The 17,252-nt window shown below is 43.1% G+C and overlaps 1 protein-coding gene across 5 annotated transcripts in view; it reads left to right on the forward strand.

Moving 5' to 3' along the window:
• The window catches only part of ATP11C (ATPase phospholipid transporting 11C (ATP11C blood group)), a 905,856-nt gene that overhangs the window by 862,328 nt on the left and 26,276 nt on the right, over nt 1-17,252 (forward strand). The window lies entirely within an intron of this gene.

Raw genomic sequence — 17,252 nt, forward strand, 5'->3', positions numbered from 1 at the left:
GACGGATGCGGAGCCGCAGACGACGCCTACCGACGCGCAAGGGTACTGCTACGCAAAAATTTCCGGATCCAGTCTGACGCCTGGGGATATTCTAAGGTAAGGAATCTATCACTAACTAATGTCTCTTACAGATATATCATTACACAAGTAGTAACTTGTGCATGAAATCCAACCTAACCATTAAGTTGGATTTTAAATTACTATTGAAGCAAGACCTTTAACCATTTTTCTAGCTACTCCCAAACAGAATGTAGCACTTATTAAGAGTGTAAAACATTGTTATGCTGTGGGAGAGCCATCTTTTCTCACAGTAAAAGAGAACGTTGTAGTTGTTAAATACCCTGCACCCAGTCATATGGGCATTTAGGGCCCACCTTAGGGGTGGATTTATAAGTATTAAAAATAAAGCTTTAGGTCTGACAAAAAGTTTTTGCCGGGTTGTAACAGTAGTTTTAAAACTAAATCCAAACTGCAGTGGCAGGTCTGAGACATGTTTTACAAGGCTACTTTAGTGGGTGGCACAACGAGTGCTGCAGCCCATTAGTAGCATTTAATCTACAGGCCCTGGGTACATGTAGGACTGTATACTAAGGATGTTGAAGTAATTAAATGTGGCAAGTAGATATATGACAATTCTCACCATGTTTAAAAGGGAGAGCACATTACCTCAGGTTGGCATGGGTAAAGTGTACCGAGTTCTTTTTTTTTTTTTAAGTTTGAAGTTTATTGAAATAAAAACAGACAAAGGCAGAAAATGAAGATACAGTCAGAAGTTATGAAAAACAAAAAATCTCTTACAAAATGATGAAAACTTATTAAAGCTATATCAGACATAAACTAAGATGCGCAATAAAGGTCAGGAACATAAAGGAATGAGGGATCATCTTGAAGAAGAAAAGCATATAAATAATATGATAAAACATTAGATGTAATGAAGAAACAGTATAAGCAAATAAGAAAGTGCAATCATGGTGGTTTACGAACTTCAACATTACGTAATGGAGAGGTGGGAGGAGGTCTGGTAATCTTAGATAAATATTCGGTAAGGGGGAGCCATAAAAGGTCACGTTTAATTGCTAAGGAAATGGGGGAAACAAAATTAGTGTCTAGACGGTGATGAAAACAAACTGCGTTCCACCAAGCAATAAAGGAAACATCTTTAGCCTGTTTCCAATGTGATGTAATATGGTGAAAAGCAATGGCTATTAAGAGGTCAAGTAATTTATGTTTGTGGTGTGACCCGGTGAAAGCAGGAGAATGTGAACCTAGGAAAATGTGAATGACGGAAAAAGAAAAAGTAAAGTTGAAAATCTTTTGCAAGTGGGACCAAACCAAGTGCCAAAAACGTAAAATATGAGGACATTCAAATAGCATGTGTTTCAAATCAGCTAATGGGCATGGACAGGACCAACAAGTGGAGGGAGTGTCTGGGGAGAATGATGACAGAGTTGATGGAGTGAAAAGTGTACGGTTATAAATAAAGAATAAAGTTTGTGTAGTGTTAGCAGCTCTGGATGTACTGTGAACCTTGGACCAGATTTTATCCCATAAAGTGAAGGACCAAATTTGAGACAAATCTTTTTCCCAAGCCAACTCAACCTTAGATTTAGTACGATCGGTAGAAGACTGCAGAGATTTATAGATAAATGAAGCAGAAAGGGATTGATCGAGGGCATTAGAAATCGAAAGGTGTGTGATAGGAATAGAATTGGTAAGCGGGAGCAAAGCAAGGTATTGGGTAAGGGATGGAATCAGGGATAAGTATTGCTTATGAGAAGAGGAAGGTAGCGAAAATTGTGTTTGAAGGTCTTGAAAAGGAAGAGGTTGAGTTTGTGAAAGAAGTTGGGAGATCCATTTTAAACCAAGAGAATGCCAGGTTTTCCAATATAATGAGCGGTTACGGATTTTGAGGAGTTTATTATGCCAAATAGGTTGGGTGTGAGTAGAGGAAGCAGAGGGGTATGTGGACAATAAATAGGGACGAAGAAGAGAACAGGAGTGAGAAATGATGGGGGAACGTAGAGATGATACATTAGAGGAAAAGGAGAGAACTTCTGTGAATTCATGAGGATGAAGAAAAGAAGATTCTAACGTGAGCCATAAAGGAGGAATGTGAGGAAGATCAGAAGAAAGCCACCGCATGGCTTGTTTTAAGGAAAAAGCATTGTGATATGATTTAAAGTTAGGGAATTTGACTCCGCCGAAGGGTTTTATCCTTTTTCAAAGAAGAGAGTGCTATTCGAGATTTTTTACCCTTCCACAAAAATTTGACAAGAATAGAGTCTATCGACTTGAAATAATGATCCGGAATACGAATGGGAATCATGGAAATAGTATAGAGAACTAAAGGTGCTAGCATCATTTTGATGGAGTCCAAACGACCCCACCAAGAAAGGAAGAGAGGATTCCAACGATTGATTGATGTAGTAATTTTATTAGAGAGAGATTCAAAATTAAATTTAAGTGTGTCAGGAAGACGAGGAGCGAACCAAACACCCAGATACTTAATCTTAGAGGGCTGCCAGGAAAAGCCAGAGGAGTCAAAGAGATGTTTTTGACATAAAGGATTTAAGGGTAAAATTTCGCATTTGTCAGTATTAAGACGATAACCTGAAACAGTTGAGAAAGAGGAAACTTGATTAAGGAAGGAAGGAAGAGTTGTTTGGGGGTTTGAGCAGTAAAATAAAATATCATCTGCGTATACCGATAATTTAGCTTGTTTTTGAGAACCATAATGAAAACCAGTAATATTATCATCAAGTCGAATCTTAGTTAAAAAGGGTTCTAAAGCTAGAATAAACAAAAGAGGGGATAGAGGGCAACCTTGACGCACCCCTCTTTGAAGGGGAAAGTAATCGGAAGTCATACCATTAGCAAAGATGGAAGCATGGGGGCTAGAGTAAAGTAAAGAAATAAGAAAAATGAATTTAGGAGGGAAACCAAACCAACGAAGTGCCTGAAACATAAAATCCCAGCCTATTCTATCAAATGCCTTTTCGGCGTCCAGAGAGATGGCAGCAAGGGGGGTAGAGAGGGAGGCGGCTTTACTCAAAATGTTAAAGAAAACACGAGAATTGTCCGACGATAAACGACCTTTAACGAATCCAGACTGCTCAGGGCCAATAAGTTCCGGTAGCAGGGGATCTAATCTAAGAGCTATAATTTTGGCGAAAATTTTATAATCAGTGTTTACTAGGGAGATAGGACGATAATTTTTACAGAGGGTATGATCTTTATCTGGTTTAGGTATTAAACATATTAAAGCTTCTTGGAAAGTTCCCTGAGAAGATCCGGAAGCCGCAAAGGATTGGAATAACAAAAGTAGTTTAGGAAGAAGAAGGGAAGAGAAGTGATTGTAGAATTCAATGGTAAAACCATCGGGCCCAGGTGCTTTACCGCGACGAAGGATAGAGACTGCATGTGAGATTTCAGAAAGGGTAATATCCAAATCTAATGATTGGAAGTCAATATGAGAAGAATCCGGAGAGGGAATATCTTGAAAATATGTAAGAAGATCAATAGGGTCAGGATTAGATTCGGGAGTGTATAGAGTTTGGTAGAACGAAACAAATTGAGCTAATATGTCCTTGTCTTTAAATAAAGAAACACCAGCTGGGCCTTGTAAGGATTCAATTTTAGTTCTTTCTTTTCGTACCTTGAGATAATTGGCAAGAAGTTTGCCCATCTTGTTCTGTCCACCGTAGTAGCGGGAGTTGCATTTAAGAAGAGAATTTGAGGCAGCATTGGTGGTATATTTATTAAAGTCAAATTTGGCGGATATAAGTTCACGAAGAGAAGATTCAGAGTTAGAGTTATAATAGGCATATTCTAGCTTCTTAATGTTATCTAAAAGTTGAGTTGATTTAGAGATAGATTGTTTTTTCTTTTGAGAAACAAAATTAATGATAAATCCCCTTGCAGCCGCTTTAAATGAATCCCATACCATGGCAAAGGAGGATTCTGGAAGATGGTTAAGTGTAAAAAATTCGGTGATAAAGGAATTAAAACGGGTGCAAAAGTTGGAATCAAGGAGTAAGGAGTTATTAAATCTCCAGCGTCCTGAGTGAGGGGAGAAGGGGATAAGGTCAATATCCACAAAAACGGGAATTAAAATGGAGCCTATATCTGAGTGAATAGCAAGTTGTGCTAAGGGTTTGCTGAGGAAGAGGTAATCATTACGGGATTGGGAGTGGTGAGTGGTGGGTGGGGGAATAGAAAGTGTATTCTCTAAGGTCCGGATTACATAGTCTCCAAATGTCAACTAAAGCATTGTTCTGTATAGATGTGACAAATTGGGAATGCATTTTGGAGGGAACAAATTTAACTTTTGAATTCCTATCTAAAAAGGGATCAAGAACTTGATTGCAATCACCACCAAAAATAACATATTGTTCATTGAGAGTTACAAGCTTATCAGAAATAGCAGGCCAAAACAATTTATCAACACCTGTAGGGGCATAAACATTGAAAATAACTAAAGGAATTTTATCAATAAGAAGATTAAGGAGAACCCAACGACCATTAACATCGCATTCTTGAGATATAACTGAAACAGTTAACTTTTTATGACATAATATAATTGTACCATTTTTCTTACCTAAAGCGGGAGAGTGAAAAACGTGACCCACCCAACAGCGTTTAAGTTTGGTAGCCTCCGTTTCTGTAAGGTGGGATTCTTGGAGGAGGGCTACATCGGCTTTAAGCCTAGTCAAATGTGTTAAAACTCTTTGACGTTTAATGGGGTTATTTAACCCCTTAACATTCCAGGTAACTACTCGGAATATAAATTATCAAGAGAATGATATAAAAGAAATGATGAAGTAGAAGTAGAAAATGAGTCGAGAGGAAAGGAGAGAAGTAATAAGAATGCGAAAAAGAGTCTGTAAGAGAAATAAATCAAGAGAAAAGATCGAGAATAAGGTAAGTGAAAGGTGGAGAAAAGGGTAAAGAAAGAAAATAGAAAGAAAGAACAGTAGAAAAAATAGAAGAGAGTTAGAAAAATGTAGAAACATACCAACAAATACAGAAGAAAAATGAGGGGTGACGACGCCAGAAGAGGACGACATCGACAACAGAGACTCACGCCATCGAACACCTGAGGAACCAGCTTAGGTTCAATTGAAGGGAGCAAAAATACACCAGGGTGGAGAACATGAGGAGAGGATCTGTAAGAAGACAAAAATGGAAAAGAGGATGTTAGAGAGACATAAGAAAAACCAAATATATAAACTGCGCAGTACTAGGACAAAATATACTAGGACTAGGTGTATACAGTAGGATGGAGGAAACAGAAACTAGGTATAGTAGGGAAACAAAAAGATAAACATTTTAGTCAAACAGGAGAAAACATGAACAATTAAACAGGTCTTGCAGTGTCCATGTTGACGGTTTCGTGGTGACGGAGAAATTCTTCAAGGACTTGTGGATCTTCGAAAGTTGTTGTCTTGTCTTTGTAAGTGACCTTGAAGAGGCAAGGATGAAGGAGACCAAATCTGGCACCAAGATCTCGTAGTCGTGGTCTTAAATCAAGGAAGTGTTTCCGACGGTCAGCTGTTACTTTAGCTACATCTTGAGAAAGATATAAACGATGTCCTTCCCACATAACTTGTTTCTTAGCTTTTGCTGCTGAAAGTACTTGAAGTAGGTCAGTATATTGTAAGAACAGCATGATGACTCCGCGGGGTTTGGTGGAAACTTTTGGACCAAGTCTATGTGCACGTTGAATGTTGAATGAAGATGAAGGAGGAAGATCCAAAATTTTTGGTAAGAAGGTTTGGAAGAAGGCAGTTGGATTGGACCCTTCTGTAAGTTCCGGAAGATTATAAAGGCGTAAGTTATTTCTACGGTTTCTATTTTCCAACTCCTCAGTCTGCCGTCTTAAGAGAGAGACATCCTTCTCCAACAACGAAATTTTAGAACAGGAAGTTTGAAGAGACTCCGTAGATTGTTCCACCAAAAGAACCCGCGATTCAAGTGTAGACCATTTGTCGTGAAGAAATTGCAGAGTTTTAGTAGTTTCAGCCATGAAGGGTTTAAGCGCGCGAAGTTCTTCAAGGATAAGATCCATGGATGCTGAGTGCGACGAGGAACCTGGAGAGGGAGGATCCTTTTTCAGACGTTTCGTAGAGCCAGGTTGCAAAAGCTTACTGGAGGTATTAGCTTTAGGAATTGCCCCATGGGTAACATCCGGTTTATGGGAAACAGGGTCATCCATGGTCTGCGTCGTGGAATCAGAATCTGAGGAAAGACGTGGTTTGGTCTTAGAAGCAGTAAGCTTAAGGGTGCGCAGCTTCCCCATATAAGGCAAGGGAGAAAAATAGCAGTGCTACCCCAGATGCTAAGAAAAAAGGTTCTGTGAGGAAGGCACTCTTTGGTGTGATGATATATAATAACGAATGATAATGCGTGATATAAGGAGCAAAAGTTATTAGTATCACACACAGTCCCTTTACAGGAAATCCTCCACAAGATAGAAGTATATAGAAATGCGCCACTAAATGTCACCACATGAAACTGAAAGTCCAAGCATAAGGACCAGTGTAGCAGTGAGGAGAATGAACATTGGATTCAGACGATGTGTTGAACATAAAAGTCACTGGTCAGGAGGAAGAGAACAGCATTTATCACTTTTAAGAAGTAACATTGTTGCAGGCATGTCAGTAGCCTGTGAGGTAAATTGTTGTGAAGAGCGGTGCCCTTTAGAATAGTGCAGCGTAGAACGCTAAGCAGCGTGAAGGAAAAAGGCACTTGAGCTTGAAAAAACGAAGAGGAAAGGTTCCTGCTGAGGAGTTATCAGGTAGATGCGCAGATTAGTGAGACTCATAACCTCGAGGTGCTTAGAGGAAGCGCTGTGGCGTAAAAAGCAACATTTGCCGACTGAGGGAGATTCGCGGCAAAAGGTGAGGAAATGGCGGCCACCGAAATAGCGAGCCGCGTCACTAATTGAAAGTGCGCATTAGAACGGAGTAGAGGGACGCAGCTGATATCATTCTGCTCACCTCATGCTCCGATGTTCAAAAATGTTAGTGGCGTCCGCGAAAGTCCGGGAAATGCTGAGGAAATCGCTGGTGTCGGCGCTCGAACAGCGGAGCTCCGGAGTTAAGCCGCCATCTTGTGCGGCGCTCAAGCCACGCCCCCCCAAGTGTACCGAGTTCTATGGACAACAGAAAATTGGTGTTGCATCAGCAGGTAGAAATCTGGGATGAGTCTGCTGGAAGGCCACATTTCCAACACAGAGCTACAAACAAATCAGTCCCTTAATGCTATCTTGCATTCTCAGTTATCAGCCTTCCTTTTCACCTTACCTCTTGAGGCCTCAGGCTGAACATGTAATGCCAGCCACTGGCAATTGAACCTTTATTAGGACCTGTTACGTTTTGCCCGCACAAGCACAAGAGTGAATACGATTGGGTTAATCTTCTGAATGGTGTTAGTGTAAACATATGGACACATTCCATTTGCGCCAAATGTTACACTTGTGCTTGAGTTTAATTGACTGCAGTATTGTCAAACTAAGGGCCTGAGTAATAGTTTGGCAAACAGGTACTCTGCCATAAAGATGATGAATATCCTATCCGCCTAATTATAATCCATTTACCCCACCACAAAGCTTTAAATCAGGCCCTAAATATTGTATCTACCTCAAATGCATGTTGTCTGAATACCTCCCAGAGTGAGCCACATTCCATTACCCCAGTGAAGGTACACACTCCTTTCTATAGTTATATTTAGATTTTGTTTCAGTAAATGCTGCTACTACTCCAACTATGCTATAAGCCACTGATAAGGGCTGGAATACACACCTTGCTCTATTTACCCTTATTGGAATATCATAGTTCCTCATCAACAATTGTGTTCATGTTACTTTTTGCTACAGACCCTTTAGCACCACTTGGAAGAAGGCCAGGTAGCAACACCCATGTGTCAGAATGTCTAGTGTTTATTTATCAGCATGAGAGAGGGCGGTACATTTCCATACAGCAGTGGGAGACCTATGTGTTAACTCACTGCTCTATGTTTCAAATTGACAGAAGAATGCCCATAATGAGTATTTTGAAGACAATGTGGTCATAACGACAAAGGTCAAAGAGGAGACGAAAATGGAGCAAGAGAGAGAGTGAAGATGGAAAAATGGAGGGTGAGAAAAGGAAAAGACCAGCTTGTGTAGAGAGTAGAGCAAGGAGTGAAAATACTGAACTTTTCCCTAGCGATGCTACAGCAATTTCTGCCCCTGCAACTGGTAACCTCCTGTACTTCAAATATGCCTAACTTGAGGAAGATCATGCAACGTGTTTCCAGGCCTCTCAGCATCTCCATTCATTAAATCACAATCATTGAACGAGGGCAGAAGGTAAATGGTAGAATGACATGGCTGCTCTGAACTCGAAATCAGCTTGGCAAATCCTTATAGCAGAAAGGAGTCCCTGCGTGCAGCATCGTGTGCACTTCCACAAGGGCCGCTTATTCGCCGCCCTCCGTACTTCGCCTCTCTCTAAAGCTCTGGATGAAGAGCAGGCTGACCAGTCCTCCACACAGGTCTTGCTGTGGTTTTGTAACTCCGCTTTGTAAAAGAGTTTGGGCACAGCTCGAATTTTGCATTTTCTATCCTCTTGTACTATAAATAGCATGCACTGTGTATCAAAGTTTTCTTTTTGGCAGACTACTAAGTCCCCCTATTAATCTGTGTTCACTGAATAGGTTTTTCAAAATGTTAACTTGCAGGGTTCTGCATAGCTGCCAAGATTTCATTTGCTTGAGTGACACCTCAGTGTTTTCGGCGTGCTTATGTGTGACATTATTGCCATATGTGTGGCACTTAAACCGACACTTTATTGCGAATGTATCAAGACCGTAATGTCCATGTACTAAAATAAAAATCGGAAAATACCCATTTTGTGCTACATAATGGTTAAAAAGAACAAGTGACTTCACTTTGGTAATGCCTTTTCTGGTAGAAACTCTACCTAGCCTCTGATTCCTTACTTAGAATATTCCTCAGGCATTAGACTGGATCTACAAATTCTTTTAAATTTCCCCTTGCACACCTGTAAGTGGCGTCGTCCGCGCCGCAAGTGACGTGCGTGGTGCCTGTATTGGTGCCACCCAGCACGACTTCAGTTTGTGCCAAAGTAATGTCCTAAAGAATCTCTTTGAAGTGAAATGTACATTTCCGGAACTGGGAGATGGGAGGGTCGAGAAGGTATCTGCAGCTAGATAGAGTGTTTACCAGATAAGGCATTACCAATGATGAGTAACTTGTTAATCTGACAGAGACTTCTAGCCGCAGATTCCTTACCTTAGAATTGATACCAAAGCAAACACTCCCCATAGGTGCGTCCGTGGAATGTGTTACGCTAAGAAGTCCCGGAGAACCAACCAGGCGAAATGGCCGTCCAAGACCTAGCTGTCAAGGCAGTAGTGTTTGGTAAATGTGTGCAGAGATGCCCACATGGCTGCCTGACAGATGTCCAGAATTGGGACTCCTTTAGCTAGTGCAATGGTTGCCGCTTTAGCGCTGGGGGAATGAGCTCTGAAGCCCTCAGGGGCCTGCTTCTTAGCTATTGTGTAGCAGATTTTGATACAGAGGACAATCTATCTGGAGATGGTTCTCTTGTGAATGGTCTTGCCTTTCTTCACACCCTCAATACTAACAAAGAGTTGATCATCCACCCGGAAGTCTGGTATGGTCAGTGTCAAAATGACAATGCTCTTTTTGGGTCTCTTTGGGAAGAGTCTCCTCTTAGTAGGGTGGGAGGTGAAGAAAGTAGTTCCCTCCAACGTGAAAAGGTGTAACCCCCTTTGGTAAGAAGGAGGTACGGGTCCTAAGGACCAGCTTATTCTGGAAAAAGGAGATGTTAGGAGGATTAATGAAAAGTGCCTGTAATTCGCTAAATGTCCTGGCATATGTTATAGCCACAAGAGGCATGTATTGATGGTTACCTGTCTCTGCGGGCAGTTGTGCGTAAGTATTAGAAAGGTGAGAACTAAATTCAGATCCCATTAATCCGAGTAGGGCATAAAGAAAGGCTTGCCGCAGGCGGACGTGCTGCCGGGGGGGAAAGGGTGGGGGGTGTTCTTACATGTCTTAACTCTGCCATAACTGCTGCTGACAATTTTTTAGCTTTTTAATCTAGATGCTTTTTTAATTTCTTTGTTTGCCGGAAGGGGGCTTTCTGTTCCGGTGGGGCCGCGCTCTTATTGGTCCATTTTAGCCAATCAGAGGCGTACCTGTGAGGAGCATGTTGTGCCCCTAGGGACTTTAGGCTTGCTGCAGCGCGGACGCGCTGCCAGGGGGAAGAGTGTGTTGTTACATGTTTTAACTCTACCATAATTGCTGCTGACACTTTTTTAGGTTTTTAATCTGTTGTCCTGCTACTTTCCTGAGCACGCTAGATGCTTTTTTAAGTTCTTCATTTTGCAGGAAGGGGGCTTTCTCTTCCAGTGGGGCAGCACTCTGATTGGTCCATCTTAGCCAATCAGAGGCATACCTCGGAGCAGCCTGTTGTGCCCTCAGGTACTTTAGGATCGGCGCAGCGCGCATACGCTGCCGGGGGAAGAGTGTGTTGTTACATGTTTTAACTCTGCCATAACTGCTGCTGACACTTTTAGCTTTTTAATCTGTTGTGCTGCTACTTTCCTGAGTGTTAGATGATTTTAGAAGTTCTTCATTTGCTGGATGGGGGCTCTCTGTTCTGGTGGGGCCGTGCTCTGATTTGTCCATTTTAGCTAATCCGAGGAGTACCTGGGAGAAGCCAGTTGTGCCCCCAGGTTCTTTATGCACGCCGCAGCTTGGATGCGCAGCGCACACACGCAGCTGGCACGCCACAGGCAAGGCCGTCTGCGCCCGTCCGTGCCTGGACGTCGCCAGGAACCCCGCCCATTTGCCCATCCAGAGGACGATCTATTCACGTGAGGAATTACTCATGTTGCGTAGGGCTAAACCCATGTGTGAGTCTCATTGCTGGTCCCCCTCTAAAGGTTCATGGCAGGCTGCTTGTGTAATTTCCAGCCCCAGCGTAGGTTCGGCACCCAGTTAGGCACATTTTCTACTAAAGCCAACGTCTGCAACAATAACCACAGGTCGCTGGTGAAACATCAAGCGGAAATCTTTGATCTACTATCTGAAAACTCTTTAGACATTCTGTTGTTAATGGAAACGTGGCTTTCCCCAGACTCCGTGCCATCTTTGGCTTGGCCCTGCCCCCGGGATTTGTAATGAAGAATGTTAACAGAGAAGTGAGTCATGGTGGGGGTATCGCTGTGAAGGGGGTGGGGGTATCGCTATAAAGACTGCTATACTTGTACTTTTAATCCTGTGCCTATTTCGGACTGTGAAAGTGCTGTTTTTAAAATGGCCTTATCTAGCAACTTTATGTTCTCTGGCCTGGTGATCTACCGTCCTCCAGAGCCTCCCAAATGTTTTAGAAAAGGGCTCATTAACGCAGTGAGTAACCTAGAATACAGTTTGCTAACTTTACTATTATTGGTGATCTGAATTTCACCTGAAGTCTGATAAAGACCCGGACATACATAATTTCCTGAATGATCTGACTGCCTGCCAATTAAATCAACTGGTCTCTGGACCTACGCATAAGGCGGGATATCTACTTGACCCTGTGCTAACTAACATTCAGCTCACAGAGGCCCCTAGAGTGGCTCTGATGGTTTGGACCGACCATAACCTAATAGGTTTCTCATTGCTTCATACCGGCTCTAAAAATCAGTCTCGGCCAAAAGCTGTATACAAACATCCCTGGCAGAAATTAGATCACCCCACTTTCCCAAATATGCTTGTCACGTATCAGTCTACTTTCCCCTCGTACGTCGAGACGGCCAGTGCTGGCTTTGAAAACTGGATTAATCAGGCACTAGATAGGTGCAACCCAGCCAAATGGACTCATCCTAAGAAAGGCCATTCCCAGGAGTGGTTTGATGAGTCTCTTGTTAAGGCTAGGAAAAACTGTAAAAAAAATGTGAGCGTCGTTGGAGATGCTCCTACTGTCCCATCGCTAAATCTGTGAACATACCTACTAGGAAAACCTACTAAAGGATATGGTTAAATCTCCAGTGACTAGTGACAGTTCGAGCACCTCGAATGACCAATGTGAGGTGCTGGCCACCTACTTTATTAATAAAGTAGCAGGCATTTATGACAGCTTCCATGGGGAATGTGAAGCTTCTGAGATTCTGGGGGCTGAGTTTGCAGGAACAGGGGCCAACTCTCTGCATACCCCTTCTATTACTTTAGACGGCCTCAAGACTCTGATTACGAAGATTAAACCAGGGTCCCTTGCCGACCCCATTAAGCCTGATCTTGCTGTCAGACATCAGGACTGCCTCCTACCTGGCTGCCTGGATCTCATTAATCTCTGTCTGTTCAATTCCAAAGTTTCTGGAAGCAATCGAAAGTTATTCCTCTCTTGAAAAAACCTTCTCTGGATTCCTCCAGGCCGGAGAATAATCTCCCGATTTCGCTCTTGCCATTCTTTTCCAAAATCACAGAATCTTATGTGAATGGCATTTTGACGCAATATTTGGAGTCTCACTCCGTACTGGACCCGTCCCAGAATGGTTTCCGTCCTAAACACAGCATGGAGTCAGCTCTATTAGCTGTAACGGAACAACTTGGAGCCTACATGGATGAGGGCAACTTGACTGTGCTCATTCTTCTTGTTCTTAGCGCTGCCTTTGATACGGTCTCACACAGTATTTTCATCCATCGGCTGCGTGAGATCGGTGTCACAGGTAGTGCCCTTGATTGTTTCTTCTCCTTTCTACGTGATAGGTCGTTCCAGTTCATAGCGCCACCATTCCACTCCCTGACCCACAGGGATCGGCATTGAGTCTGACCTTATTCAATATATACGTTCGTCCGCTGGCCTTGTTGGCCAACACTCTTAATATACAGTTCATATCATATGCCGACGATATGCAACTGATTTTTTATTTTACCAAAAACTCCAGCCAGGACTCGATTACATTTCAGGAGGATCTGGTAGCCATAGCGGGTTAGATGGAGGCGAACTGTCTCCAGCTTAATTCATCCAAAAATGAGATCTTCTTGTCTTGCTTGGCAGAGACTCACACCGATGGGGGTAACAACTGGTGCCCGTCAGCGCTGGATAATACCCCTACGCTCAATATCAGGGTAACAAATCTTGGCATACGGTTGGCTACTGCACTCTTGTTTGAGGTGCATGCTAAGACGGTGGCAGGGACCTGTTTCTGTATCTTACACGGACTTAAACTCATCTTGGGTCTGTTTGACCGTAATACGCGCCAGCTGCCCCGACTCCACTGGCTTCCCGTGGAGCAAAGATTCAGGTTCAAAGCACTTTGTGTTATTCATCAAGTTTTGACTGGCTCCGGTTCCCCCAGTCTCTATATTCTATAATCCATGTCACCATATGACATCATGTACCAAATCTGAAAGAGACTACTAGCCTCAGATTCCTAACCTTAGAATTATCCCCACTTGTCTGATTTTTCTCCACAATCCATGTTTTTTATTGCTAGGGGCAGTAGGTGCTAAAACATCATATTCTTTAACTCAAAATACTGTCCCCTACCCCCTTACCTCCCTCCCATCTGGGGCTTCCACTTACTGTGAGAACCAAAAGAGCACCTTATTTTCTCCCAGTCTACACCTCAGCGCATCTTAGCTTTGCCCCACCCATGTCCAGCATAAGCATGATAACCCACCATTCTACATGGCCTCAAACAGTGATATGTGCTACCACCGATCACCCCATTCTCTGCTTGATTTGCTTCTTGACTTATCAGTCATCTCGTGCTAATAAGCACTGCTCAACTCCTCACTCTATCTTTCCGGAAACACAGTTTTTACACTTTGCATTGGACGTCCTTGTGAATCACAAGTCAGGGAAGTCATCCTGTCATCATTACATGCTAGAACTTTGTGAGGTAATGGAACTGGAATGTGGGGTGGTTGTGTGCGGGAGATGGCAGCGAACAGCTATTGGATGAGATGTAATTATTATTGGCTCATTCTACCTTTACGGGGTGCCTGTCGTCCTTCATGAGGAACACCATATTTGCTTGCAATGAAGGATGGGTTGGTCAACATCTAGAAGATACCCACACCTCAGCAAGGCTGAGGCAGATTTCTGTGATTGTAGAAATCCACTGTTTGAGCTCAACATGTGTCACTCTGAGTTCCTGCTCCGTGTGGAGTCTGCGACAGATCATACGGCGTGTGGAGACTTGATTTAATGGACAAGGTGTTAAATCAACCTGAGAGACCTGGCTTGGGCAAGAGATCGACTGTTCAGAGTGCGAGCAGTATTAATGCTAGTCCACAGTGACTGTAAGGCAGGATTTGTCTCCTGCTTGCGTTGTTAATTCAGCTGTGCCAGTGAATGGATAGACACTGCACATATGCCAGTGCGACATGATATGAAAACAGGTCCTGGAAAGTAGTGTGTATGACTGCAGATCGCTAGGCTGTGGCTTGTGCTGCCTTTGCCAGGGTCTTAGTGCAGCCTGTCGTATTATCACTGCATGCCATGTCGGGTGACTTGGCAGCCTTTGCTCTTGTGAGCGTACTAATGTTCGCGTTGGCTCAGTGGTGGCTATTAGTAGTTGGGAAGCCACGCTGATTTATGGTGCGTCATTCCATTGGCGGCTTGTCTCAGCAGCAGACATTTTAGTTTAGGAAGGAGAGTTATTACCAAAGGGATACAGTTGGCTAGGGTGAATGGGCTGGAATGGAAACAAGAGTTGTCAAAGGGAATAGCAGGACACCGCATTTCTCCCTAATCCATCACGGCCAAATATCCATTGAGTTATTCAAAGGCAGAGCTCCTTCCAAAAAGATGTGTCCAGGGTGGATGTTTTGGAGTAAAGGATGTGTAGACAATGCTCTGGGGGAGTTGAGAGAAAAAAATTGTCCTAAAGGGGAAAAGAAAAGAGAGTTATGACCAATAGAAAAATTTGAAAAATGTTGAAGTTAATTTAGGAGATTTTGTAAAGATAAGAGCGCCAAAGGGACGTGCAGGGTGGTCAAGATTCACTAGGGAGTTGGAAGTGATTAAAATATTTAAAGGTGCAGTCCAACCACATGATGGTCGCTTATAGAATAAGAACGGAGTGGCAATTCTTCATCATGCACCTACAACCTTTCATAGTGAATCACTACATGGAGAGAAGGAGGAGTTGGAAGGGGGAAAAGAGATCTGTCAAAGTCAAAGCACCTTTGGCATTTACGTACAGTAGGAGGAATAGTGACAGGGGTGTTAAGAAACCTTTATACCTGAAGGATTTTCTATTGCAATGAGGCTATAGTCTTGTTTATGTACATTTATATTGTCTAAAGACAATATGTTGTTGTTCTTCTGTCCATTCAACTGCTAAAACATATATTAATGCTGTTTTTCTGAGAATATGTGGGAGATCCTGTTTTATTATCATTTTCATGTGTGAACATATAATTTATATTTATTACAGTTCTTTGTGAGAGAGAGAGATATGTGTGGCATGAGGTAATGTCATCCTGTTATCATTAAATGCTAAAGCTGTGTGAGTGAATGGAATTGATATGCGGACGGTTGGGAGCTTGCACTGGCAGTGAACAGCTGTTGGTTGAGGAGTTATTATTAAATGCTCAACCTACCTTTACCGAGTGCCTGTCGCCCTTCATGGGAACACCACATAAGTATAGAGTCATCAGTAGTCTCATGGATAGCTTCTGGGGTGAGGGTAATGGGTAGCGTTGTCAGTGGTCTCGTGGATAGATGCTGGCATGAGGTTAATGGGTAAAGTCGTCATGGGACTCAATCACGGCTGCATTGATGGAAGTACCAGGTTGTAATGACCGGATTTTCTGACCAAGTTATCAGCTCACCCAAACACCACAAACCCAGTCATCACGGAACTTCATCCCTTCCCAGACCCTATTTACAACAGTACCTGGGGTACTTACCTGGGAATGGGGAACCCACAATATATACAAGCTTACACAGCTAATATACCACTAAATCCTATAGGAACTACGGAATTCCATCCTATATCCTATGATCTTACCTTATAGCCCCACAGCAATCTGGCTCGGGCTAATTACTCTCTCTCGTGGCGGAGAGCAGCTATTTATAGTGTTCCCACTTGTAATCCCACGGCAATCCGACCTGGACTACTCTACCCCCTCTCTCCTCGGGGAGCAGCTCCAGTATATAACGCCCTATCCTGAGCGATCTCTCTTTTAAGTGTCCCCACTGTCCTATTAATACCTCCTGCTCTCTATTGGGAATTTCCTAAGTACCTAATATCTACTGGAAGTATCTATCTCACATGAGTTATTATTAAGAACTGCCAAATTATTACATTCAAGAATTATTCCCTGATATGACTTATACTCTCTCCTGTCATCAGTTACCTTCTCAGAAGGGAATGTCCCATCCTTCTGTTTGTCAGCACCTGGCTAAAAAGAAAGGTTAACTCTATCATGGAAACAATACTCAGATGCATTTATTAAGAACTGGGGTCCCTTTATTAAACAATAAAAATAAACATTGCATTCATAGTAGCATCTAGCAAGCTAAGCATAGCCTGAAAAGTTAAGGACAGACTTCACCTTATAATTACATAGTCCGGTTCTGGCTCTCATCTGGGCCCCTCTCTCATCTGTGCCTCGGCTCATCTCAGACTCTGCTCTGCACCCACGGATACACGTCTGCACCGCTATGCTCCTTCAGCTCCGTCACCCCTCCAGGGCACCGGAAACCTTCTCTGGTCTTCTTCCCTGTCTCTCAGCTCTGCACCGTCCAATCTGCACAGACTTCTCCTCTCCCACGAACTGTCTTCACTTCCAAGCTTCACTCTAATAGTATAGTTTCCACTATTCTGAGAACCATCCGTCAACTAACTTCTTCACTCTAATTATGCCAATTCTGGCTACAAACTAACTCCAACTGCTCTAACAGACCAATTAACGGTAGAGCTTTGGTCTCTCCAAAAGATCATCTGCATGTCCAAGAATCATCTGTGTCGTTTCTCTCCCAAAGATCGTCTGCCTCCTCTACCAAGAATCATCTGCCCCTCTGCTCTCTTGCCTTCTGATAATATAGAATGCTCTCTCCTCAGGGAAATTTCCAGCAGCAGGCTGCCTCCCACCGAATTCCTGTGCCAGCTCCAAGGCTCTCTGCGCACCCGCAGTGGCCACTTGCGTGTTGCGTCTGGGACCCAAGAGACAAACACATTCCTTCGATAAGAACCAGTCTTCACTGGCTCCTCTCTAG

This window comes from Lissotriton helveticus, chromosome 4_1 (genome assembly GCF_964261635.1).
Source record: "Lissotriton helveticus chromosome 4_1, aLisHel1.1, whole genome shotgun sequence".
NCBI classification, from domain to species: Eukaryota; Metazoa; Chordata; class Amphibia; order Caudata; family Salamandridae; genus Lissotriton; species Lissotriton helveticus.